The 26,256-nt window shown below is 58.9% G+C and overlaps 1 protein-coding gene across 4 annotated transcripts in view; it reads right to left on the bottom strand.

Annotated features, from left to right (window-relative positions):
* PIK3CD (phosphatidylinositol-4,5-bisphosphate 3-kinase catalytic subunit delta) overlaps positions 1–16,234 on the bottom strand; it is a 41,129-nt gene extending 24,895 nt beyond the window's left edge. For 3 of the 4 annotated variants that reach the window (XM_062190389.1, XM_062190393.1, XM_062190392.1), the window contains exon 1: positions 16,118–16,234. The gene's annotated coding sequence lies outside the window, so the exon portion shown is untranslated. Of the gene's footprint in view, positions 1–1,094; positions 1,176–16,117 lie in introns of those variants that run through there. The other variant, XM_062190390.1, reaches the window with a different exon arrangement.
* Between the last annotated feature and the right edge of the window lie 10,022 nt (positions 16,235–26,256).

The following is a 26,256-nucleotide window of genomic DNA, read 5'->3' as shown; positions in this document are numbered from 1 at the left end:
GGCTCAGTCCCCTTCTGGAGCTGTTCGTTGATTTTGAAAGCAAACTAGATGCTCTGAGCCCGGCCTGGGCACGAGTTCCCTTCCCCGGCTGCAAAGACAGGTTCTCGAACTTGAGTCTGGATTTCCCAACCAGACCTATTTTCAAGGCCCAGGTGGAGAGGTAAATTCCTTGCTGTAGGTTGCAGGGGAGGGGAGGGGCTGCCTCCTCCCTGTGCCTCTGGTGGCTCCTGGAACTGACCGGACCCCACAGAGAGCACCAGCGGGGTGTGTGTGTGTGTGTGTGTGTGTGTGAGAGAGACACCCTCCCTTCTCCCAGCCCCAGGCACTCAATCTGGAACCCACTAGGCGGGCTGGGAGGGAAACAGCAGAGCGGCGGTGTGCATTCCAGGAACCCATCTCCCAGGGTCCGAGCTGGCGTCCACCTGGCTGCTGGCCCAAACCCTGGAAGGAGGCAGGAGCCCAGGGCTGCAGGGTTCGGGGTAGGGGGGTAGTCTCTTCCTCAGCAGCCAGGGGTCTTCGGAAGGCAAAGACAGTCACTCCCACTGCTGGCCACACTGCTGGCGCCGAGGTCACTATCAGCAGTCAAAGGAGACAGGACCGTAGGGAACGCGCTCCCAAAACAGGAGGGACAAAGCAAGAGGCGGGGGGGGGGGCACAGCAGCCCAGAGACGAGGGGCCCACGGGGAGCCCGCCCGCAGAAACTCAGGGCAGGAGCCAGGGAGCCAGGACGGGGCTCCCCAGGGGCGCCCAGGAGCAGGTGCCTGCTCCGGAGGAAGCTGACCGGGCCTCCGGGTTCAAGGGCAAGGCCGAGGGTGCCCAGCGAGGGCGGCTGCCCAGACACCCAGCGTCCCCGCCCCTGCTGCACGCACAAAAGGATGCGCTCAGGTGGAGCGGGAGGCGAGGTCGCGCGGCCGGTACCCGGGAATCACAGCGCCCCCGCCGCCCCCAGCCCCACGCCCTACACCCCCGACCGCCTCGATCGACCCTGCCCACCCCGTCCCGGTGGACAAAGCCCGGCGCGGGACGGGACGTCGTGGGGGGAGGGGAGACGGACACTGGGACCCCGCAGACGCCCGCACAGGTGGGCTCCGTACCGGGTGCCGGGGGCGGGGCGCGGTCTCCCTGGAGACGGTTGCCCAGGGGACACGGCAGGCGGTTCTCGGAGTGACAGGAGGGCGCGGGCCTGCGGGCGGCGGCGCGGAGCCCACCCGGGCCCGAGGGCAGGCGCGCCGGAGTGCGGGCGACCCGGGCATCCGCGCAGGGGCGCGGCCCGGGGCGGGGCCGGGACGCCGGGCGGCGCGGGTGGGCCCGGGGGGCGGGGCGCCGTCCGGGGGCGGGGCGTCCCGGGGCCGGGGCGGGGTCGGGGGGAGGGGATGAGGAGGGCCGGCCGCGCGGCGCGGGCACCATCGGCAAATTCTCGCACGCTCGGCCAGGCGAAGCGCCAGAGCGCTAACGGCCGCAGGGCGCGATGGAGACACGGCACCTGCTCCGCGACCCCCGCGACCGCCGGGCGCACGCTGGCCTCCACCCGGGCCTCCTCCCACCGCCGGCCGGTGGTCGGTGCTGTCTGCACCGTCCGCGCAGCCGGAAGGGACCCGGAGCTGGGCGCAGGCTCCTCTTACAGTCGGACTTGGAAAATAACTGGGTTTCCCAGGACCGTCAGCAGCGGGTCCGTGGCTGACCGCGAGCTGCGTGCGCGCGGCGAGGTCCGCAGGCCTGACGCGGTGGTCCCTACCGCACACTGGCGCGGGGACTCCGTTTTTCTGCAGCCTTCCATGCTGCGGGTCGGGCGTTGTTCTCCCTGGAGTCCTCAACGTGGAGCCGGTGCTCCCGTCCCGCACGCGCCCTCTGCAGACCCACGCGCCGGCCAGTCTCCAGGCCGCGCCATTAGCACCGGGCCGGTTTGGGCTGGCACGGAGCCCGGGCCCTTTGGGCTCTGTTAGGGCCCATGTCGCCTTAGGACAGTCTTTGGGGCCCACGGCCAGAGGGGGCAGGGGATGTGAGGACCGAAGCATGTCCCCAGGATGGGGACCCTCTTGAGTAAGATCCACTCTCGGATAAGCAAAAGAGTTCTGGCCCTCTGGGCTAACCTGCCCCTCCCCTCCCCACCGTGGGGGCTTCTTCCCCACCAGCCAGGTCCTGCCATAGCCTCCAGCTTGGAAGCCTCCTGTTTTCTCCAGCGTGGGCCCCTGAGCCAAAGTCAAGTTCAAGAACAAGGTCCCAGTTAGCAATGGAACCCAGTGACCTGGCCTGGGGCTGCACATGGGGGCGTCCCTCTGGAAGGCAGGTAAAGAAACAACACTAGGAGAGCAGAGGCCAGAGAGCTACAGCAGAAACCAGCCTCCTGGCTCCTTGGTGCCGGCTCGCTGTTATGAAAGACCATGGGTTTTCGTCTTGGGCTCTCCCTCTCCCTCCCATCTCTTGCCCTGGGGTCAAGCAATGGCTGTGTTGCAAGGGCACTGGAGCAGCCCTGGGAAGACGCTCCCAGGGAGAGGGACTGAGAGCCGCGAGCCGCCGAGGCCTGCCCACAGGGCAACTCTTTAGCCCCAGACACCTGCAGCCCAGGAGGGACCCTGCCCCAGAACCCCCCAGCCCCCCACCAGGCACGTTGCACCTGAATTCCTGATGCTCAGAAACTGGGAGATGAGACATGTTTGGGGTTTAAGCTGCCACATTTTCGGGTAATTTGTTACACAGCAGTAAGTAACTAATGAGATAGTAATAGCATCAAAAAGTACCCGGAAGGGGCTGGCCCTGCGGAACAGCCGGTTACACGGCCCACAGCACTGGCATCCCGTATTGGATTCAAGTCTAAGCTGATCCACTTCCAATTCAGCTCCCTGTTAATGCACCGGGGAAGCAGCAGAAGGTGGTCCAAGTGCTTGGGCCCTGCCACCCATGTGGGAGACCTGGATGGAGTTCCGGGTTCCTGGATTCAGTCTGCCCGACCCCAGCTGTGCAGCCATTTGAGGAGTGAACCGGCAGATGGGAGGTCTCTCCCTCTCTCTCCCTCCCTCTCTCTGTGTTGTGCTGCCTTCAAAAGTGAATCAATCTCTCTCTTTAAAATTTACTTATTTATTTGAAAGAGTTACACAGAGAAAAAAACAGAGAGGCAGAGAGAGAGAGCGAGAGAGCGAGCTCTTCCATCCGCTGGTTCACTCCCCAAATGGCCACAATAGCCAGGGCTAGGCCCAGCCAAAGCCAGGAGCCAGGAGCTTCTTCCAGGTCTCCCTTTGGGTGCAGGGGCCCAGGCACTTGGGCCATCTTCTGCTGCATCAGAAGTGGAGCACCCGGGACTCAAACCGGTCTCTCTGTCTGGCTACCTTTCAGATAAATAAAAATGTTTTTAAAAGAAAGAAAATCTGAAAAGGTTAGGATCCTCTGGGATTCTAAGGTAGGCAGGTGATGGATTTTTTTTTCCTTCTTTGGTAAATCTGTATCTTACAAGTCTCTTATAACTAACCTGTCTGAACTCCATAATCAGAAATCACAGTGTACACGCGCAGCACATTAGTGAGACACGGAGCGGACGCTGGTATGTTCCCTACGGCCGCTGTATCACTTGGAGGACATCGACTGCAGTCCCCAGCTCAGGAGCCCCAGGCGGTTCCTGGCTTCTGAGGCTGTCGGCCTGGTTCCCCTCTCCCGCCCTCACCTCAGCCCCCTTCAGGGAGGCAGGGGGTGCCAGTGTCTGCTGAAGGGCAGGTTCACCCCACTCTCTTGGGGTCTGGCTCACGTGTCCCCCCGACCCCAGCTCTGCAGGCAGAGCACACCGGGCTAAAGGGAGGAGAATCCTGGAGACACCTCTGTCTCTCCTCGGCGGGGCCCCACCACCTCCTCCCACTCCCAGAGCAGGTGCCAGGGCCACTTCTGCCTCTCGGATCGGCTCAGACCCTATCTCTAAACAAGAGCGCCCTCATCGTGGACTGCATTTGTCCCCAGAGCCACAGCGGCAGCCCCGTCCCTGGGGCCTGCTGTGCGCTTTCTCAGGGCCTTGTCGTGCCAGGGCCCCAGGCAGGGCTCATGGAGGTTACAGCTGCACCGAGAGAGGTCGGGGAGGCAAGGCTTGAACCTGAGTTAACTCCGGAGCCTCGCTCTTACCACCGTGCCACACTACCTCTCCCGGGGCCAATGCAGGGGGCTGGATGTGCCACCAGCCCGCCCGAGACTCCTAGTCCAACTTCCAAAAATAGACAAGTTGGGCAAGGAGGCCAGGCCCTGTGTCCTCTGGGAGAGGACACAGGTAGACCAAGGCAGGGAGGGTACCCAAAGACGTGTGCTCCTGGCCATTCACTGTACAGGACCAGGGCCCAGGAAGCCAACTGCACCCGGGACCACCCAGAGCAAGGACACTGGGGCCGACATCGCAGTGTAGCAGGTAAAGCTGCCACGTGCAACACTGACATCCCATATGGGAACCGGTTCGAGTCCAGCTGCTCTACTTCCCATCCAGTGCCCTGCTACTGCACCTGGGAAAGCAATGGAAGATGGCCCAAGTCCTTGAGCCCCTGCCATGCACATAGAGGCCTGGAGGAAGCTCTGGCTCCTGGCTTCAGCCTGGCCCAGCTCCAGCCATTGCGGCCATTTGGGGAGTGAACCAGTGGATGGAAGACCTTTCTTTCCCTCTGTCTCTGTAACTCTGCCTTTCAAATAATAAAATAAATCTTTATTAAAAAAAAAAAAAAGAGCAAGGACTTTGCCCAGGAGCCAAGCACGTCCTGGTGAGGAGTTGGGTACAGACAGAGGAGAAAGGAGCCGGAAGCCCCTTCTGCGGTGGGGACCAGCACTCAGTGGGTCTCCACAGATCTCCTGCCTAGGACACAGACTCCCCTGCCCCAGCTAAGCGCTTCGTCTGGAAACAAGCACAGGGCAGGGTTGAGAGCAGCTGTGCCACTCTCTACGTGGCACCGCTTAGGAAAGCGACATGCCTTTTCTGTACAGTAGGTGTCACAATAGTTCCTATCACACAAGTGTCGTGAGAAAGAATGGGCTTGGTACAAGGGCACTTCAAAAAGGTCTTGGAAACGGAAGTAAAAGATACGTTTATCTTGGAACATAAGAGAGGTCTCCAAGAAGTTCACGGGGAATGTGCGTTATGCAAAAACTTTGCCCGGATTTCAAACATTTTGTGCACCAAAATACACCCATCAATTAACCGCATGTTTTCACAAATGTCTATATTGCATTGCATTTCACAGTAGCCTCTGTGTATCCCCAGTGACCAGATACTGCTAGCGTGGAGCAAGTACTACAAGTGCTGTCCGGAGGTAAGGACACGGGTGATGGGGATTAAGCACAAGCCCGGATGCTGCCAGTGGGACACGCCCACACCGCTTGCCCCACAGCGTTCCCTGCTCATCCTTGAAGCAGGGAGCTCCTGGGGTTTATCTGGGAGCTCTAAGTGGAGCCCCAGCTCCAGCCAGGCTCTGTGACTCCGAGGGCTCACCCCAGTCTCCCTAGCAGCATCCGGGAGGCTTGTGACCATGCTGCCCTCTCTGAACCGCTGGACCCACTGGTCAGCAGCAGCCCACATGGGACCGACTGTGGTGCCAGGCGTCAGGCCCAGCCTCTGGCCTCCTCATGTCCCCGTGTCAGTGCCAGTCTGGTGCCTTTATAATTACATCATGCGATTCTCGCACAAATAGATGTGAGATGGGTGTGAAAAGAAAGATCTATCTCTGTAAAACCAAAGCTGAACGTCCTAGGAACCCAGGAGAGAAAAATCCTGAAGCAAACTTTCTATCTATTGAATTAGACTGAGCCAGGCAGTGTGAACGGTTGGCAGGAATTACAAACACACACACACACACACAAAAAAAAAAACACAGGTGACCACTTGTGTGGTGTGGGGGCACACCTGGTAAAGTCGCTGCCTAGGGCGCCGGAATCCCATATGGGCGCTGGATTTGAGTCCCAGCAGCTCCACTTCTGATTCAGCTCCCTGCTATGGCCTGGGAAAGCAGCAGAGGATGGCCCAAGTCCTTGGGCCCCTGCACCCATGTGGGAGACCTGAAAGAAGTTCCTGGCTTCGGCACAGGCCATTGCAGCCATTTGGGGGAATGAATTCTCTCTCTCTCTCTCTCTCTCTCTCTCTGTAACTCTGCCTTTCAAAATCAATAAATAAATCTTTAAAAGGAAAAAGAAAACCCTACACATTTCTCATGTTTGTTCATCCCATGATGTTGTCCTAATCCCCATCTCTCCCACTAAGGTTGGAGTTGCTGCTGGGAGTAGCGGAAGCCACAGAACAAACATAAACAGTTCCCAGAGCATCCAGGGGGGCCCATCTTTACAGGAAAATAAACATGGATATAGCATGGCCGGAGCCGGACAGTAATGCTGGTGCTAAAAATAGAAGGCGAGGCTTCAAAGCAAGGTCACAGCTCGGGTGGGCGATGGGGGCCAGGGTCGCACAGTTCCCCTCCTGTGGCTGGGAAAGTTGGAGAAGCGTGGCCTGTCAGGGTCAAGGCTACTGCTGGCCTGACCATCTCCCAGCCACGCCCCCTGTGAACCCACAGCCCGAGGGCCCCCCAGGATGGCTGCCTCCCGAATGGCTTATCCAAGCGAGAGCTTGCTGTGCGGCACCTGGCTGACAGAGCCAGCTCGGAGTCCAGGGCCAGAACCAGGGTCACCTGCGGCGGTGACCACCCTGCGGGGAGGAAGGAACCAGCCTGGCCAAGACCTCCCCTCCAACAGCTCTCCCCTCTGACATCTCAAGCTCCTTGCAACCCCAAAGGGCTAGAAAAATCCAGAAACACTGAAACCCTTGGAACAGGTTACTAAGGAACAGAGAAATTATAACTATTATTATTTTTTTAGTCATTCATTTGAGAGGCTGAGACAGAGAGAGAGACAGCGCTCCCATACACCTGTTCCCTTCCCAAATGCCTGCAACAGCCAGGGCTGGGCCAGGCTAAAGCTCGAAGCCCAGAGCTCAGTCTGGGTCTGCCATGTGGGTGGCAGGGGCCCAAGCACTTGCGTCACCACCTGTTGACTCTCGGGGCACACGTTGGCAGGAAGCTGGGCTCAAGAGCGGAGCCAGGACTCAAACTCAGCTTCTCCCGTATGGTGCACGAGTGTCGTAATGGCTAGGCCAAGCGTCCGCCCCAGCAGTTATCAATCAAAAGGGGGTACACCTTGATCTACGCTCCACACATTGCACATGAGCCATTCCTGGAGGGGCAAAGAAGGGAATGGCAGAGCCAGCCCCACCGCTCCTGCAGAACTCCATGACTTGGGACACACACCTGTCACTGAGGGTGCATCCCCTCCCATGGTGTGGGCCTCAACAGACATTCACCCGAGGGCAAAACCTGCCCTGTTTTAAGTGTGCAGCACCTACCACGGGCCAGAGAAAGGCACTGTGATGCCAATATTCAGCTGAGAACACAGAGGCTGAAGCAATCGTCCTGGGCACCCACGTGTTAAGCGTCAAAGCATCCAAGGTTTTCTTAATTTGAGAGGCAGAGAGAGAGAGAAAGTGAGACAGAAAGAGAGAAAGTTAGAGAGAGACAGAGACAGAGACAGAGACAGAGTCAGCACTCCCATCTTCTCGTTCACTCTCCAAATGCTCACAATGGCTGGGCTGGGCCAGGGCTGCAGCCGGGAGCCAGGAACTCAATGCTGATCTCCCACAGGCTGGCAGGAACCCGGTCCCTTGGGCGTCTCCGCTTGTGTAAGAAGCTGGAGTCCGCGGCCAGGGCGCTGATGAGATGCGCGCATCCTCACGCTGAATGCCCACTCCTGACCCGCCTCACTCTGGCCTTTTGCTTCGACAGGAACACAAAGCTAGCTGTCTATTCATTCAGGCACAGGGCTGCTGGCAACACAAAGCCACGGGCAGCTTCAGAAACCGCCACGTGTCCGTGCAGGGCGTTCTACGAGGCCACACTTCATCACCGGTTTCCAAATGACAGTGAGTGAGCTCCCGCGGCACGGGGACAGGACTCAAGTGATTTGGCTCCCGGACTCTCGGAACCAGTGGGCGTGGTCTTTGAGGTCATCCTGTCGCTGGTTTTGAACGTGAGAAACACCTTGAATGGAGATGGTTGAGAGGGCGGGGAAGGGGGAAAGCTGGGGGTTTTTGGTGGTTTTCCCCTAGAAGAACTTTCTCATCGGGACGTTCATCTGAGACCCAGATCCTGGCTGGGTGAGCTCCCTGCTCAGCCGCTGGCCGGCAGTGAGGAGGAAGACGTGCGCGGAGCGCAGCCTGGGCCCCGACTTGAGGCTGCCTGGGGCCCACTGGGGAGGGAAGGGGAGGGTTTCACGAGCAGACATCCTGGGACCCCAGCCAGTGCCCAAGTCCCAGGTCGTTCCCCCTGCAATGCCTGGGCTGCCTCAGTTTCCCCAATTGCATGAAGGAACAGCTGGGTGTAGACAGCTCGAGTCACCAAGATGGATTCGGGACTTGGAGGAAACCACCAATCAGCCTCTGGATCCCCAGTTTCCAAACGACAGAGGCTGCAGGGCACAGGGGACCCAGGGCCCTGGAGAGCACCCCTGCCAGGGCCGCCGGCCCCTCCTCCCCCGCTCAGTGGAGTCCCTGGAGAACAGTCCATTTGCTTGCTCCTGGAGGCTCACTGCCACACCCAGCCACACGCACGTGGGCCACTGGACGGAGAGCAGGGGTCAGCTCCCCTTCCAGGGTCCTCTGCCCCTGTGGCAGCAAAACGGATCCCTACGATTGACCGAATCCCTGCGGCTCCAGTGTAGACCATCGCTCCTTGTTGAGACAGGATGAGGGGCAGGCGTTTGGCATAGCGGTTAAGACGAGCTTGGGACACCTGCTTCCCGCATCGGAATGCCTGGGTTCTCTCCGCAACCCTGGCTCCCTGTTACATCCGATGAGCACCCTGGGAGGCAGCGGCGATGGCCCCAGTACTTGGGTCCCTGCCACCCACGTGGGAGACCTGGACTGAGTCCTGGGGTCCCGGCTTCAGCCTGGCCCAGCTCCAGCTGTCGTGGGCTTTCGAGAAGTGAAAGGGCAGATGTCTGTCTGTCTCTTTTTCTCTCGGCCTTTCAGATAAATTTTAAAAGTTTAAATACCTTTTTGAAAGAATCTTTAATAGTAAAAAGGATGAATATTGAGGGGAACAGAGACGTGGCCTTATTTTAAAGCAGTGATCAGAAGAGCTAACGTTCACTGAGCATCAGCTTTGTGCTTAGTGGCGTTCATTACCCAGCTCATCTCATTTGAACATTCAGACGAACCAGGAATGGATCCCACTCGCTTCATTCTACAACAAGGAGGTGGAAGCTCAGAGACCTCCAGTGATCTCTCCGCGTCACACAGCAGGAAAGCAGGAGCTGCGGTTTGTGTCTGCATCCAGTTCCAGGGGTCAAAGGTTAAAGTGCAGCAAACCAGCCGACAGCCAGAAAGCTATTTAACTTCACGGGCATTAGGAGAAAAGCACTGAAGGGATTGCTTTGGGGCCCTACTTGCAAAACATTTCTGTTACTACTGATCAACGCTGGGTGAGACCCTCCGGTGTCACTGGAATAAGTGGGTCCAGTCTTAGCAAACCATTTCCCTCCAAGAGCCACAAACGTGTTCGATGTCTTTGACATGCTAATTCCCGCAGTGGGGGGGGGGCATCAAATACAGTAATTTTTTTTTTTTTTTTTTTGAGAGCAGAGAGACAGAGTTTTCATTTACTGCTTCACTCCCCAAATTCCCACAAAGGCCAGGGCTAGGGCTGCGCCAGGTCAAAGCTGGGAGCTGGGAACCCAGTCCAGGTCTTGCTTCAGCCATCAGCGCTACCTCCCAGGGTGCGCGCTTCCAGGATCTGGAACTGGGAGCGGAGTCGGGACATGGACGCGGGCACTCCAGTGCGGGGCCATCCCAGCCAGCCGCTTAAGCGCAGGCCCATCCCTGCTAACGGCGCTTGGAGGCGGTGTTTGTCTGGAAGCAACAGGCCGCACGGCCGTCTGTGCACGTGGTGTCCCCGCCGGCCCTCAGAGGATGCATAGCTTGTGGCCCAACGTGGGAAATTGCTAGCGAGACGCTGGCGGGTGAGAGACAGCAGAGCACAACCATCCGCGCCGACTTCCTCAGAAAATGAAAAATACAACGAGCGTGCCCCCCAGGGGCTCAGCTTCTGCACACAAGCCAGCAAGGACCAGGGCAGGGCCGGGGTCGCTACCGCACACGCCTGTTCAGAGAGCCCCAGCGCCCACCAGCGGACGGACGGGTAATCAGAAGCGCGCAGCACACACAACTGAAGGTTCAGGCTTAAAAACGGAAAGAAATTCCAGTCCACGGCACAATGCGATTGCGTCTTCAAGACACCAAATACGCCGGCCCCGGGGCAGCCATGTGGCGCTGCTCCGGACACCTGTATCCCACACCAGAGCGCCGGTTCCAGTCCTGGCCACTCCACTTCTTTTTTCAAACGATGTGAACATTTTTGCTTCTTTTTTTTAAAAAAAGATTTGTTTATTTATTTGAAAGAGTTATATATAGAGAGGGAGAGATGGGGAGTCAGAGAGGTCTTGCATCCTCTGGTTCACTCCCCAGATGGCCGCAACGGCTGGAGCTGCACCGATCCGAAGCCAGGAGCCAGGAGCGTCATGCTTGGGTGCAGGGGCCCAAGCACTTGGGCCATCTTTTGATGCTTTCCCCAGGCTATTAGCAGGGAACTGGATCAGAAATGGAGCAGCTGGGGCTGGAACCAGCGCCCACATGGGATGCTGGCACTGCGGACATGGCTTAACCTGCTATGCCACAGCGCCAGCCCCTGCTCCACCTCTGATCCAGCTTCCTGCTAACACATCCTGGGAGGCAGCAGAGGACGGCTCAAATGCTTGAGACCCGGATGGAGTTCCAGGCCTGGCTCCTGGGGGCATTTGGGGAGCGAATCAGTGGATGGAAGATCTCTCTGTCTCTGTCCCTTTCTCTGTAGCTCTGCCTTTCAAGCAGACAAAAATAAATAAAATAAACATTCAAAAAATGAGCCAGGCATACAAGGGCAAACACACTGAGGCGGGGAGGGGAGGGGGTTCTACTTCTGCGAAGGCCCTGGAGCCACCAAACTCCTCGAGCCGGAGGACAGGAAGGGGAGTGGGTGTTTAGTGGGGAAAGGATTTCAGTTTTGCAAACTGAAAGAAATCCCTGGGGATGGGTGGTGGTGATGACCGCACAGCTGGGTGAACGCACCACACGCCAGCAAACTTCGCTTTCCCAGGGTGAAAACAGCAACTTTGATGCTTTGTAGCTTTTGCTGCAATTAAAACATGAACATGGGGATTTAAAAAGCATATGCTCACTAAGGGCACTAAATTAAAATGGGTCTATAAAAAGTAAAAGGCGGGGCTGGCGCTGTGGCCTAGCAGGTAAAGCTGCCACCTGCAGTCCCGGCATCCCATACGGGCACCGGTTCGAGTCCCGGCAGCTTCACTTCTGATCCAGCTCCCTGCTGTGTCCTGGGAAAGCAGTGGAAGATGGCTCAAGTCCTCGGGCCCCTGCACCCACGTGGGAGACCCAGATGGCATGCCAGGTTCTTGTCTTCAGCCTGGCTGTTTTGGCTATTTGGGGAGTGAACCAGCCAATGGAAGATCTCTCTCTGTGTGTCTCTCTCTCTGTCTCTGTCTCTGTCTCTCTCTCTCTCCCTCTCTCTGTCTCTCTCTCTCTGTAACTCTGCCTTTCAAATAAAATAAACAAATCTTTAATTTAAAGAAGGGGCTCCCATCTCCCACTTCATCCCAGCTCCTCCACAGACACCGCTGGGGGCCCTGTGTCTGGCACTGGACACGGGAGATACCTGAGCTCCCACAGACGCCCAGGGCGGGCACTGCTGGTGCGGTTTTGCTGGACGCCGAGGCTCAGAGGGGAAAGGGTTTGCCCGAGGTGCCCCCGCACAGACAGAGCAGCTGAGAGCAGCGGGTGTTGAGAACAACTTGTGAAGTTTCGGTACTGGCTATGATTCTGCTTCCCTGTTGATGAGGAAGCATTGTTCCCCGATTTCACAACCCCAGTGAAAACAGCCAGGCTCGCCCAGCCCCCAGAGGCCAGAGAAGGGTCCAGTGTGCCCAGAGAATCCCGGAGCCCCCTCCTCATCCCATCTCACTCCTACAAGTTTCCATGATGGGGAAGGGGCCACTCAAAGCCCTCCCAGCACCACCAGCTCCATCCCAGGAAAGTGTGCAGGCAAGCTGGGTGATTCCGGTTCCCGGGGAAGGACGTGGGGACACAGCAGGGGCAGGGCAGGTGGCCAGAGCCTGGGAGAGCAGAGAAGAGGCTGGGGCCAGTGAGCACCCCCTTGTGGAAGACAAGGAGGGAGGAACAGAAAAGGACGGGGATCGAAGCTTCAGTTTGTTTCCCTGCTCCTAGGTCCCCAGGGGCCTTGGAGAGGGAGGGAGGGAGGGCACGGTCAGCAGAGCTGACAGCTAAGGTGGCTGTCAGTCCACCACAATGGGGAAAGAGAAGCAGCGGGCAGGCTCCGGACGATGGGACAGCAGAGACCACTGGGTGGGGACTGAAATACTCGCCTCGGGTCACCCAGGGGAAAGTGGCAGAACAGGGTGAGGACACCTGACATCTGCCCTGGGAAATGCAGAAGAAACAGCCCCGTGCACCTGCTGTGGGCTGGAGGGTGGCGGGAGAGAGGCGCCCCAGTCTCGACCCCAAAACCTGTGGGTTATTTGGAGAAATGATTATATAGAAAAAGGGTCTTTGCAGATGTCATTAACTCAAGGATCTCGATGACTTCATCCTGGGTGACCCCAGTGGGCCTGCAATCCAGTGACAAATGTCCTTAATAAGAGACAAAGCCCCTGCCACCCGTGTGGGGCCCAGACTGCATGCCTGGCTTTGGCCCTGGCCTAGCCCCTGGTATGGTGGGCATTTGGGGAATGAACCGGCAAATAGGAGCTGTCTTTACATCTGTCTGTCTGTCTGTCTGTCTCTGTCTTTCAAATGAAAAAATAAAAGGAAGCACCAGAAGAGGAAAGAGAGCGCGCACGCGCGCACACACACACACACACAGGCGGAGGCCCCGGAGAGAGGGAGGCAGAGGCTGGAGGGAGCAGGCCACAAACCCAGGCGTGGCAGAGCCGCCAGGGGCTGGGAGGGGCCAGGCCTCACTGACACCTGGATCAGGGACTTCAGCCTCCACAGCGCAAGAATAAGCTTCCATTGTTTTACGCCACCAAGAGTCTGGTGGTTTGTTCCAGGGCCAGGTGTGCCCTCCATGGCTTCCCCCACTCCAGCACCTTCTCTAAGTGGAAGCAAGGTCTCCCAGCCGCACCCTGAGGGAAGGGCAGGCCCAGGGGTCTGCCTGCACGTGGGATCAGCAGGCAGTCCTGTGCAGCGCAGCCAGCCTGCAGCCCCCGCGGACACTGGCGCAGGCCCCAGGGGCTGGGCTGGCCCCTGGGGAGGGAGGGAGGGAGAGGGGCCACACTTTGTGCCCCCACGGACAGCCGTAGTGTTTGTCGCAGAGAAAGAGGAGGGAGGTTCCCTGGTTTTTAATTTTGTTCCACCTCGAAACTGACAGCTTTTCTGCTATGATTGCTGGGGATTTCCATCCAGAAAATGCCAGACGGTTCAGGCTGTATCCACGGCGAGGAGGCAGGTGGAGGCCTCGGCTGTGCACGAAACTGGCGATGGCCAACCTGCCGGGCCCCTGCCGTCCCCTGGGCTGGCCATGGGTTCAGCACCTGCCTTCCTGGCCATGTCCTCCAGCAGTGACCCACGGCTGTCCCTCGTGGGGTGCCGGGAGTCTTCCTGGCTGGGGGCCACCAGCTTCTGCCATCAGACCCACAGCAGCAGCTGGTCCGAAGAGGGAGGGAGATGCTCTCTACACAAAATGGTCTTGACAAATAAGCCAGCCGAGGGGGATTGCTTCATAAGTTGCACGTTCACTTCTCCCTTTAATTGTGCACTTGAAGAAAAACAGGGTCAGGAACTGACCCTTTGCCGCCGCCGCCCCCCCTCCCCCCACTCTCCGGACACAGCAGTACTGGGTGCAAACGCTCAGGTCGATGTGTGGACTATGCGTCCAGCCAGCCCCCCAGGGCTGGCGCCCTTCCTGTCTGACCACCTTGTTCCCAGCACAACCCCTGGCTCCCAGTGAGATCTCCTCAGAGCCTTGCTCAACACAGCAAATGGGCGAGAAGACAAGGCCGCAGCCCCCAGCACAGCCCCAGCCATGCCTCCTGGGCCCTTCCCTCCTCAGCGTGGCCTGCTGGTCCCTTGGGAAGCAGAGACGGGTGTGGCTGGGAGCGCCCCCAGGCAGGCACCCTAACTCCACACGTATCTGGGGGGCCATGCAGCCTCTGCTCGGTTGAACACCAGCATGGAGGGCGGGAGGTGTTCAGACATCTCTACAGCCGGCAACTGGGTTCTAAGCACACTCCCCCATCGCCCCCCAGGGTGTCTTCCAGCCCAGACAGACACATCCCGATATCAAGAAATCAAACTCCGGCAGGCCGCGGAAATGCTGGGGGGCTAGCATGTGCGCCCCAGGGCTTGCAAAAGCGAAACCTCTAGTTCCAGCTCCCGGGTTTGCTGCAGCCTCGCACGCCAGAGGAGCTGTGTCCCCAGATCTCACAGGCCTGTGGAGGGCAGGGGCAGGGGCAGGGGCAGGGGCTGGCTTTCCAGGTGAGCACCAGGCCCTCCCGATGGCCCAAACACTTGGGGGCTGAAAGCCAGGATTCTGGGTCAGCTACTGGTAAACTGTGTGGGTCCCTGGGGTACTGCGTTTGCCTCGACTGTAATTGGGAGACATCCACTCGGCTCCTACAGGCGTTTAGCCGAAAACACGACTGCACGAAACGATCAAGATCAAGTCTTTGGGGCGGGGGCGGGGCGGGGTCCCTACAGGACCGCTGACAGCAGCACCAGGTGGAGTCCAGCTCTCCTGGAAGTCGCTGAGCCCTGGGCTCCAAATCCCTGGGATGCTGAGACAGGACAAACACCCCTTCCCCAAAGGCACGGGGGACCCCCCCCCGTGCCCCAGTCTTGGAGGTGTTGCAGGTTGGGGCGTCTCAGAAGCGCTGGCGAAGCGGCTTGGCGGGGTTCAAGACCCACAGGCCCCTCCTCAAAGGTGCACCTGAGCCAGCAAAAGCTACTCCATCAGCTCTAGGAGCAAACGTGCCCGAGGGTGCGGCTCCAGGACCCAGGAGGCAGCCGCTCAGGGCGCCCCCACCCCGGCCTCCGAAGTCCCACCCTCTCTTTTTCCCGTCCATCAGGGCCTCTACAGGTGCTTGGCTGACGCTCTAGGTAGGGCAGAGCGGGGCCGGCTGCGCAAGACCCCTCGCCTGGGAGCCCACGAAGGGTCACCCTGGTGCCCCTGTCCAGCTCAAAGAAGCAGGCAGAGAGGAGAAAAATCTAAATTAAAAAAAAAAAAATCCAAGAAACACGACTTAAAAAAAAAAAAAAAAGCCCCATTCAGGCTGAATTACGGGTAAGAGTATTTAAAAAAAAACAAAGTCCGGAAATGCAGAGCTGGAGGCGGTTTTGCCGCGTAACCCCGGCTCGGCCGCAGATCTGGGGGCTGATCTCGCCCGCGCCGCTCTCGTGAACCAGGGGGGCAGCGCGGGCGGGCTGGCGGGTCCCCGCACCGGGGCACGGCGCCCGGAAACTCCGAGCCCCGCTCGCCCGCGCAGGGCCAGGGCGCAGGCGGAGCGGTGTGCGATGCTCTCCGCGCGCCACGCGGGGCGCGCTTAGCGCGGGTGGGACGCGGCCGCCGGGCTGGGGCGCTCCTTCCGACCGCCTCGCCTGTGCTCCGAGCCGAGCGCACTCTGAGGAGTGCTTCCCGTTTACCCGCACCGCCGTAGGTGCACGGGAGTCCGTCCGCACCGCCGCCGGGAGCGCACCCCGGACCCCTGTTCCGGCTCAGCGGCGCCCGCAGTCCCGGCGCAGGGGAGCTGTGCGCTTCTCCCTGGACGGGGGCGCAGGGGCCGGCCGCGGTCTCCAAGTGTAGCCCGGACCCAGTTCCCGGCGGCCCGGCCCCGGGGGCGCCCTATGCCGCGCTCGCTCAACCCGGAAGGCCCCTAGGCTCAGGGCGCTCGGGGATTCTGTACCCGAGCCTGCCAGGACCCGAGCGCCGCCCCCGCTCCCCGGAGCCCCTGGCCCTGGCCGCCTCCCACCACCCTAGACGGCGCCGGGGCGAGCGCTTACCGGTCCGGGCGCGGCAGGCAGGGGCTGGGGCGGCCGCTCAGGGCGAAGGCGCTGGGTGCGAGTGCACCCCGAGGGAGAGAGGCGGCGCTGACAGCCGGCACCCTGCGCTGCCCACTTTGTTTCCTTTTCGCTCGCGACAGGAAAAACAACAGTGCCTCTGCGCCTGCCCCGCCCCCCTCGCGCGCGGCCGGGGTGCAGCATCCCCGTGGGGCCCTGGGAGCTGCACCTTGCCCTGCTTCTAAACAAGTTTTCAGTTCATCCAAAGGCAAACACCCCAACGGAGGCCCTAACAGCCCACAAACCTCCGCATTCCCTCGCCCTGGAGTTTGTACAGGGGCCTGAGTAGGGGACGGGCAGGAACCAGGGCGAACCCGAGGCCAGGGCGAGGCGCCCGCTCCAAGGCCCTAAGGAGCGGAGCAGGGCTACCGCAGAGGCTTCGTATCCTCATGCGATGAGCTGGGGGAGGAGCCCTCCCCAGCTTAGCTGGACAGCGGCGCAAATGCCCCTCTTAGGGGAGACTGAGGCTTGGAGAGGGACCACTTGGGGCCCAGCGGTGCCTCCGAGGCCGCAGCAGGAGAGGGCTAGATGCTGTCCCGTTTCCAGAAAGAGAAGTGGGCTGGGCAAGATCCAATAATAAAGATATAATAATGCAAGACCCAATAATAAAACAGGCAGCTCGCACATGGTGCCCGTTTTCTCAGACCTCGGCTGCAGCTCTGGACTCTGAGCTGGATAGTTATGGAGGACCCAGGAGGGACCAGAGTTGGATCTGTTAACAGCCTTCCCTGTGGGCGGGCTGAAGCCCCCAGCCTGTCTCCTATGCCAGACTCAGGTTACTGGGCCTGGGTAGGGGTGCCCAGCTCCCGCTGCCCTGACCCTGCCAAAAGCTAGGACAGAAGCCTGTCCGAAGGTTTCCTAAGAGTCCCTCGCACTGCTTTTGCTGGCCTGTGGTTTAACCACCACTCTCTGGTCTCAGCGTTGGTATAAGAAATAACGGGGGGTGGGGGGCAGTGCTGTGGCGTAGCAGGTAAAGCCGCCACCTGTGGTGCTGGTATCCCATATGGGCAACGGTTCGAGTCCTGGCTGCTCCACTTCCGATCCTGGGAAAGCAGTAGAAGATGGCCCAAGCCCTTGGGCCCCTGCACCCACGTGGGAGACCTGGAAGAAGCTCCTGGCTCCTAGCTTTGGATGGGCACAGTTCAGGCCATTGCGGTCATCTGGGGAGTGAACCAGTGGATGGAAGATCTCTCTCTCTCCCTCTGCCTCTCTGTAACTCTGCATTTTAAATAAATAAATAAAAATCTTTAAAAAAAAATGATGGGGGCTGGCACTGTGGTGCAGTGGGCTAAGCCTCTCTGTCTGTGGTGCCAGCATCCCATATGTGTGCCAGTTCGAGTCCCAACTACTCCTCTTCCAATCTAGCTCTCTGCTGTGGCCTAGGAAAGCATTGGAGGATGACCTAGGTGCTTGGGCCCCTGCACCCGTGTGGGAGACCTGGAAGAAGCTCCTGACTCCTGGCTTCAGATCAAATGGCCCAGCTCCACTGCAGCCATTTGGGGAGTGAACCAGCAGATATTACACCTTTTTCTGTGTCCTTCTCTCTGTCTGTAACTCTACCTCTCAAATAAATAATATAGTTTTTAAAGATTTTATTTATTTATTTGAGAGGTAGAGTTATAGACAGTGAGAGGGAGAGACAGAGAGAAAGGTCTTCCATCCACTGGTTCACTCCCCAAATGGCTGCAACGGCCAAGCTGAGCCAACCTGAAGCCAGGAGCCAGGAGCTTCTTCCGAGTCTCCCATGCAGGTGCAGGGGCCCAAGCACCTAGGTCATCCTCCAATGCTTTCCCAGGCCACAGCAGAGAGCTGGATGGGAAGAGGAGCAGCTGGGACTTGAACCAGCGCCCATATGGGATGCCGGCACTGCAGGCAGAGGATTAACCTACTGCGCCACAGCGCCAGCCCCTCAAATAAATGATATCTTAAAAGAAAAGAAACGCAGCACTCATTACGAAAGAAAGAAAAGAAATGATGGACAGGTGAAGAATCCTTTTGCGTCCTTGGAAAGAAGTCTTTGTTGAGCACGTGTTTGCTGACGGCGCTGAAGCCACGCTGTGCGCTCTGCAAGAGGAGGCCGTCCGGGAAGGGAGGCGTGGCTCAGCACTGAGACGCGCCTCTGCCTTCTCCTTGCTTCTCACAACGGCCCAATGCACAGATAGGAAGACTGAGGCCCAGGAAGGCGGAATCGTCTTGGGCAGCACAGTGAGTGAGCGTCCAGCTTCTTCCTTATCCATACCAGGCCTCCCTAAGAGCAAGTTCCACTTTCCCACAAGCCCCGCTCTGCTTTGGAGCAAAGTTCCTAGCCGCAGGGACTTGTCCTGTCGCTCCCTTTGGCTTGGGGCCGCAGGAAGCTCCAGCTACGTGCAACAGTCAAGTGCGCGAGTCCCGGGTCTCCGAGTTCCTGGCACAATTGTCTCTTCCTGCCTCTCTGGCCGCCGCTCTCTCTTGCTTTATTTTTAACTGATGTCATGTGTGTTTTGGAGGAAGCTACCTCAGCTCCTTTGAACTGTAAATAAAATGAACGAGTTACAAACAGCCTCCGAGCAGAACGCACCACCACGCTTCGGGAAGTCAGCTCGTCCGACTCCCTCCCGCGCGCTCCGGGGCCCTCTGGGAATCAGTCCAGATGGGGAGGCCCGGGGTGGGGATGGGGAAGGAGATCTCAGGCATTACTGGGTGAGGCTGGTCAGCAGGCTGAGGGCCACGCCCCCCAAGCGCGCACTGGCCCACGGACCTCCCGCCTCCTAGAACCCTGTGCTGCACGACTTTCCCTGCAAGGCTGACCCAGCTTGCCACGTCTCACAGCGGTCCTTGCTCTGTTCCACCCTGGGCACGTCACCCACCCCCACACCTGCCCACAAGCCGGGTTATCTCAGGACAGCCACGCTGAGCTCCCTGCACAGGGACCGCAAATGTGAGACACCCACTTCCTCCGCCCCTGCATGCAGACCCCTGTCTCCTTGCCCCCGGCTGGCAGGAAGCCCACCCCCTTTGCTGTGGCTCTGTTTCTTCAAGGGGGGGCTGACACCGCCAGAGCCAGCTCTCACCCATGTGTTTTGGCCAACAGGAGTGTGGCAAGGTTAGAGGTGAAGCGTGAGCGCCTTCCTCGGAGCCAAACTGCCTGGTGCCGCCGCTGCGGAGCTGTGACCTCAGGCCTCGATTTTCCCACCTGTAGCATGGGCACGCTCTTGCCTTTTAGAACTGTTACTAGGATCCAGAGAGCTAGTCCAAGCTCCCAACACAGGTTAAGCCGCTGTCTGCAACACCTGGTTCAAGTCTGGGTTATACCGCACTTCCTATCCAGCTCCCTGCTCATGCACCTGGCTGGCAGTAGATGATGGCCCAAGGCTCAGGTCCTGGCCACCCATGTGGGCGACCGGGATGGAGTTCCTGGCTCCTGGCTTCAGCCCGACCACGGCCCTGGCCAGCTGTTGCAGGCATTGGAGGAGTGAACCAGTAGATGGCAGGTCTCTATCTCTCCCCCTGTCTCTGTGCCTTTCAAACAAATAAACAGATCTAAAAGAAAGAAAGAAAGAAAGAAAGGAGCAACAACCCATTTTTAGAAAAGTTCTATAATAATCTTCCTGGCTGGGGCTAGGGAGGAGAGAATTGTGGCAGGGTGGGAAGGGGGGAGGGGGGGAGCTGTGGAGTTTGGCACCCGGGTGCTGAGTCTGACCCGGTGTCTGCTGTAGCCTGGGAGTGACCTAGGCTTTGCAACACTGACTCATTCAGCAAGTATCTATTGTGCACCCAAGCTCAAGGTGTTACAGTCAAGCAGGGGACACAGCCCAGCAGCAGCCACAGGCCACCCCCCCCCCCGGAGTTTCCATGCCAGTGGGGAAGAGAAACTTTGAAGAATAAAATAAGATACAGTGTCGGGAAGCAGTAAGGCCTGCAGAGAACCAGAGTAGTTAGCAGGGGCGAGCCTGGGGAGGAGGGTGGACCATAGGGTCGAGAAGGTCTTTCTGGGGTCAGGACATCTGGGCAGAGCTAGGACCCCAAGGAGCAGAGGGAGGTGCCAGGAGGGGATCCAAGGCCAGAGCAGCCCAGATGCAAAGGAGGGGCTCGTGCAAAGGCCCTGGACAGAGAGGAGGCCAGAGAGGAGGCAGAGAGGCTGAGGGTGGGGTGTGCTGGAAAGAGCAAGGAGGGTGGGGGAGGCAAGCAACTGGGACTCGGCCCCAGGAGCGAGGAGAAGCAGAGGGAATGTTCTAGCTGGGCTGGTAGTAGCAGGGGCTGTAATCTGTGTGTTACAAAGTCTGCGGTAGTGTGGCCCAGAGTCAAGCCCCTGCCTGCGAAGCCGACGTGCCTTTGCAGAGCCAGTTCAAGTCACAGCTGATTTGCTTCCAGTCCAGCTCTCTGCTAATGCACCTGGAGAGGTAGCGGAAGATGGCCCAGGTACTTGGTGCTTGGGCCCCTGCCACCCACGGGGGAGGCCTGGGTGGAGTTCCTGGCTCCTGGCTTCTCTCCTGTGGGTGGCAAGGACCCAGCCTCTCGAGCCGTCACCTGCTGCCTCCCAGGGTGTGCATTAGCGGGAAACTGGAATTGGGAGTGCAGTCCGGTCTTGAACCCAGACACTCCAAAATGGATGCCGACATCCATGGAGAGGCTTAACGTTGCCTGACCCCTATCACCGGGTTTTTAAAGATTGATTTTTTTATTTATTTGAAAGGCTGAGAGAGACAGAGAGAGGGAGATTTTTCCGTTCACTGGCTCACTCCCCAGATGGCTGCAGCTCTCAGGGCAGGCCAGGTGCTGTGAGGGAGCTCTGTGATGCTCTAACAGCCGCGCTCTCAGGGTGCTCCCCGGCGACTGTGCCCCCAGGGGCTGTACCTGGAGGTCTTGGCTCCGTGAACTAAAAGGCAACAACACCGTCGGCATCAGGGCACACCCTTGGCACCTGCGTCAGAGGAGACCGTCGCCGTATCTGGGTCTTGGCCCCTCACAGGGTCCCCGAGGGCTGCTTGGGGAAGCGGCCGATCCTAGGGCTGGGCCAGGAAAGCTTCCCACTGTTCCGGGAGGTCGGGAAGTGCTCCCGGGCACGAACCAACAAGCAAACTTCTCCTTCTCGGGGGAGTGTTGATCCGCAGTGGGTTAAACCGCAGCCCGGGGCACCGCACCCCCTGTGGGAGCACTGATTGGTGTCCTAGCTCCTCTGCTTCCGGTCCAGCTCCCTGCTACCACACTGAGCAAGGCAGCCCTGACAGCCCAGGTACCTGGACCTGGGGTGGAGCTCCTGGCTCCTGGCTTCAGTCTGGCCCAGCCCTGGCTGTTGTGGCCATTTGGGGAGTGAGGCAGCAGATGGAAGACCATTCTCTCCAGCTCTCCCGCTTTCTCTGTCACTCTAATTTGCAAGTAAATACATATTTTTAAAAGTTCCCTGGCTACAAGGGGGTGGGGGGGTATAACTTCAATTAGGATACCATGGCGGTTTGGGGGGCAGATTTTAGGAGGTTTGGGGGGCAGATTTTAGGGGGTTTGGGGGGCAGATTTTAGGGGGTTTGGGGGGGCAGATTTTAGGAAGAGGCAGAAGCCCTGCCCTGGAGCTGCAGTCCTAGGAGTCCCAGCGGTTGGGGGTCCTTTTTAGCCTCTGCCTCTGAGGACGCTGAGATGAGGGCCCCCTATGTCCTCCACTCTGGTTCCTCCTGGGGGGAGTGACCCCACGGAGCTGCAGCGTCAGGCAGGCTGTGGGGCCCCCGAATGAGGAGGGACTGGAAGGAGGCACGGATGATGGGGAGACAGCCAGCGTTTGAGGACAGAGCGAGGGCCACCCCCAGTGGAACCCTGCACCATGCACACCCGTGTGAGCCCCCACACGGCCCCATGAATGTGCCCGCTTTTGTGCATCAACTAAATTTGGAGACAAGGGAGAGTTTGTAAACAGGGTACCCCCCGGAGGGGGCGGGGCAGGTGGCGCTGCCAGCGCCCCTGTTGCAGAAGCCTCTGTCTACGTCAGCGTCCCCCGGACAGACACCCTCTGCCTGGAGAAGCACCTGGTAGGAGCAGCACCCTGACACGAAACCCCAGCAGCCTCCTGAGAAGGGACACAGTGGTTCACGTTGGCTCCAGACAGAAAACGTGAACGACAGTGTCACTGTGTGAGAGGCAGAGGTTTGGGGGAGAAGCAAAGCCCTGGCTCACCGCCGAGCAGGTGGCCCAGCCCTGCGACCTGCGAATGGGGCTGGATCTGGGAGTCTGTAGCTGTGATAAACAAGGATCCCAACACAAGGAAATCGCCCCTCATTATCTGGGGGGGGGTGCAGGGAGGGCACAGATCCAATGATGAATATCCTGGCTGCTCCTCTTCCCATCCAGCTCTCTGCTGTGGCCTGGGAAAGCAGCCGAAGATGGCCCAAGTCCCTGGACCCCTGTGCCTGCGTGGGAGACCCAGAAGAAGCTCCTGGCTCCTGGCTTCATATTGGCTGAGCTCTGGCCATTACGGTCATTTGGGGAGTGAGTGGATGGAAGCCCTCCCCTCCACCCCCGTGTGTGTAACTCTGCCTCTCAAATAAATATTTTAAAAAAAATCTGAAAAGAGATAGAATAAAAACTAAATAAATAAATGAAAGTGAGGAGATGTGGCCTCAGGGACAGGGGTGGGCCGCACAGCCAGGAGGAAACAGACAGAAATGCCAAGGGGTCAGCATGAGTGCTGGCTGAGCTCTCCGGGTCTCATCCTCCAACATCCACGTGGTGGGGCTGTCTACCCCAGCTCACCATCCAGACACCGCATCCCACGTCCTCTCTCTCAGTACTCTGCCTTTCAAATAAATAAAATAAATATTTTTAAAAACATAAATTGGCCCATAAATCAAAAATGGGAAGAAGAGGGGGCTGGTGTGGTACAGCGGGATAAGCCAGCAGTGGCAACACGGGCATCCCGTATCAGAGTGCCAGTTAGAATCATAGCTGCTCTGCTTCTGATCCAGCTCCCTGCTGATGCGCCTGGGAAAGCAGCAGAGGGTGGTCCAAGTGCTTGGGCCCCTGCACCCACTTGGGAGACCCGGATGGAGCTCTTGGCTCCTGGCTTTGGCCTGGCCCAGCCTTGATTACTGCGGCCGTCTGGGAGTGAATCAGCAGATGGAAGACCTCTCTATACCGCTCTCTCTGCCTGTCTTTCAAATAAAGTGCAACTGTAAAAAAATTAATAAAATTAAATAGAAAGCTGAAAAATACAAGACAGTGAGCCCCTGTTTCCTCTCTCCAGGTCTGAGGGCGGCCTCGGCAGACCCTTGTTTGCTCTGTTCAGTTCAGCCATGTCACGTCACCCCCACGTCTGGGTGAGAAGAGAACCGGGGAGAAGGGCCCCTTTGGGGATACAGATGGCCTCAGGGAAGTCTGTCCCTGGACGGCAGGACCACAGCCCGCGGGAGCTCCCATCCAGGCCGACAACGGATGGCAGGAGCTCAGTGCTGTGGGACACAGGCCTGCCCCACCTCAGGGGCGCCCCACCTCTGTCAGATGCTTGCCCAACGCGCCCTTGGTTGGTTGGACCAGGGGTGGCTGCCTGACCCAAGGTGAACCAACCAGAGGTCTCCCCAGAAGGCAGATTCAGCCTGAAGGGAGGAGAGTTGGTCCCTGGCGTCCCAGAGCGCGGAGGCCAAGGCACACGGGACGGCCATCCAAGGACTAAAGCGCCCAGAGAAGCAGCGGCGCCGAGAGGAAGAGAGAAGCTCCCGAGGCGTCAGGGCGTCCACCCTGGGGAACCCCGCACCGGACACCACATCTCTCAGCTCCGGGTTTGCTTCCTGGGGCTGCTGTCGTGACTCATGGCAAATGGGCAGGCAGGATCCTGGCGCGGCTCTGGGAGTGGAAGCAGGGACCAGACTGGTGAGCTGGGATGGCGCCATCTAGAGGGCGTGGAGGGGGGACATCCGCCCCGCGCCTCTCTCCCGGGTTCTGGGGGCTGCTGGGGACCCTTGGTGCTCCCTGACCTGTGGACACCTTGCTCTGTCTCTCCTGCCTGCACCTGGGGTCCTCTGAGTGTCTCTGTTTCTCCTTTCTTAATTTTTAAAAAGATTTATTTATTTATTTGAAAGGCAGAGTTACAGAGAAGCAGAGAGAGAGAGAGAGAATCTTCCTTCCACTGGTTCACTCTCCAAAATGGCCACAATGGCCAGGCCAAAGCCAGGAGCCAGGAGCTTCTTCTGGGTCTCCCACATGGGCAAGCACTTGGGCCATCTTCGGCTGCTTTCCCAGGCCCGCTAGCAGGGAGCTGGATTGGAAGCAGAGCAGCTGGGAAGCTGGTGTTGCAGGCTGTGGCTTTATCTGTTATGCCACAGCACTGCCCCCCTCTCTGCTGTTTTTAGATTTATTTGTTTGAAAGACAGAGCAACACACAGAGGGCGAGGCAGACAACAGATACACACACACACACAGAGCCTCCATCTGCTGGTTCACTCCCCACATGGCTGCAACAGCCAGGGCTGAGCCAGGCTGAAGCCAGGAGCCTGGAGCTCCACCCAGGTGCGGGGCCCCGAGTGCCTAGGCCATGATCTTCTGCCGCCCAGGATGTACACGAGCAGGCAGCTGGAGCAGAAGCGGACGTGCCAGGACTTGTGCCGGTGCTCCGATGCGGGAAGCCAGCGTCCCAGGCGTAACCCACGACACCACCAACGCCAGTCCCTCTGTGGCTTTGACCGGATGTCTTTTTTTTTTTTTTAAGATTTATTTATTTATCTGAGAGGCAAAGTTACAGACACAAAGAAGGAGAGACAGAGAGGTCTTCCATCTGCTGGTTCACTCCCCAAATGGCTGCAATGGCTGGAGCTGGGCCAATCTGAAACCCAGGAGCTGCTTTGGGGTCTCCCATGCGGGTGCAGGAGCCCAAGTGCTTGGGCCATCTTCCGCTGTTTTCCCAGGCCTAGTAGGGAGCTGGATCGGAAGTGGAGCAGCTGGGACTAGAACCAGTGCCCATCTGGGATGCCAGCACTAAAGGCGGCGGTTTTACCCATACGCTCTAGGGCCGGTCCAGACCGGATTTCCTGTCCTTTGAAAGACCTCCAGCAGGACCTCATCTCAACAAGGACAGGGAGGGTCTCACCCTCCGCCCAGGCTCCGGTGAGCGGTGAGCGTGGATCCAGGTGGGCGGGGACACCTCCAGGTGGGCGGGGACACCGTTCAGCTCAGTACACACTCCCGGAGTCACCTGCTGTTGTCTGAAAACCAGCACGTCCCGCTGAATGCAGGCATCAGACAGGAGGTGCGGAAGGGCTCGTTTTCACAGGAAGCAGGAAACCGAGGGACGCGGGCGGCGTGGAGGGCAACGAGGACTCGTTAGCTGGAACCAGCTCAGTTAAACTCTCGCACCCCGAGGCTCGAAGTTCTAGGAGCAGAATGTCCAAGATGTCAGGTGAGAGTTTCTTCCAGCAAACTCCCTCATCCTGAGCTTCAGTTCAGTTCTGCTCAAGGCTGGGAAAAAGAAAGGCCTCCGTGGGCCTGTGGCACAGCAGGCTGGGCTGCCGTGTGTGGACAACAACAGCGCCCCCTACAGGGCTCCAGGCTGAGTCCACACTGCTCTGCGCTTCCAATCCAGCCTCCTGCTAGTGCTCCTGGGAGGCAGCTGGGGACGGCTCACGTGCCCCAGTCCCTGTCACCCACAGGGAGGACTCAGGTGGAGCCCCAGGCTCCTGGCTTCAGCCGGGCCCAGAGCGGGAGTCAGTGATAACCACGGGATGTACACTTGCTGTGTCAAGGTGGCCGCTCTGTGCTACACCTGCCCGTCACACTGGAGCGGGACTCTGCAAATGTCTCTGAGCCTCGTGGTGGGAACGGGGTGTCTGGGAGGAGCCACAGACAGGAGCAACACCGCCTTTGCCAAACACGATGCCGCCACTGGTCTCGGTGGCAGGAGGGCAGCCGGACAGCCTTACAAGAGGAAATCGCATGGAAAAAAACCTTCTGCCCACGCCAAGCTGGACTATGATGTCCGTCCCCCCCTACCCCACAGGCTGAAGGCAGCAACTAACCACCACGCCTACTGCGATCAAGCAAAAACAAAAACCCTAAGCCCAGGGCATGGCCCACTCTGAGGCTGAATCTTCAACTGGACGGGGCTTCATGGCATTCCCTGTTGGCAAACG

This window comes from Lepus europaeus, chromosome 5, assembly GCF_033115175.1.
Source record: "Lepus europaeus isolate LE1 chromosome 5, mLepTim1.pri, whole genome shotgun sequence".
Lineage (NCBI taxonomy): Eukaryota > Metazoa > Chordata > Mammalia > Lagomorpha > Leporidae > Lepus > Lepus europaeus.
This window is presented reverse-complemented; position numbering and strand designations above follow the sequence as displayed.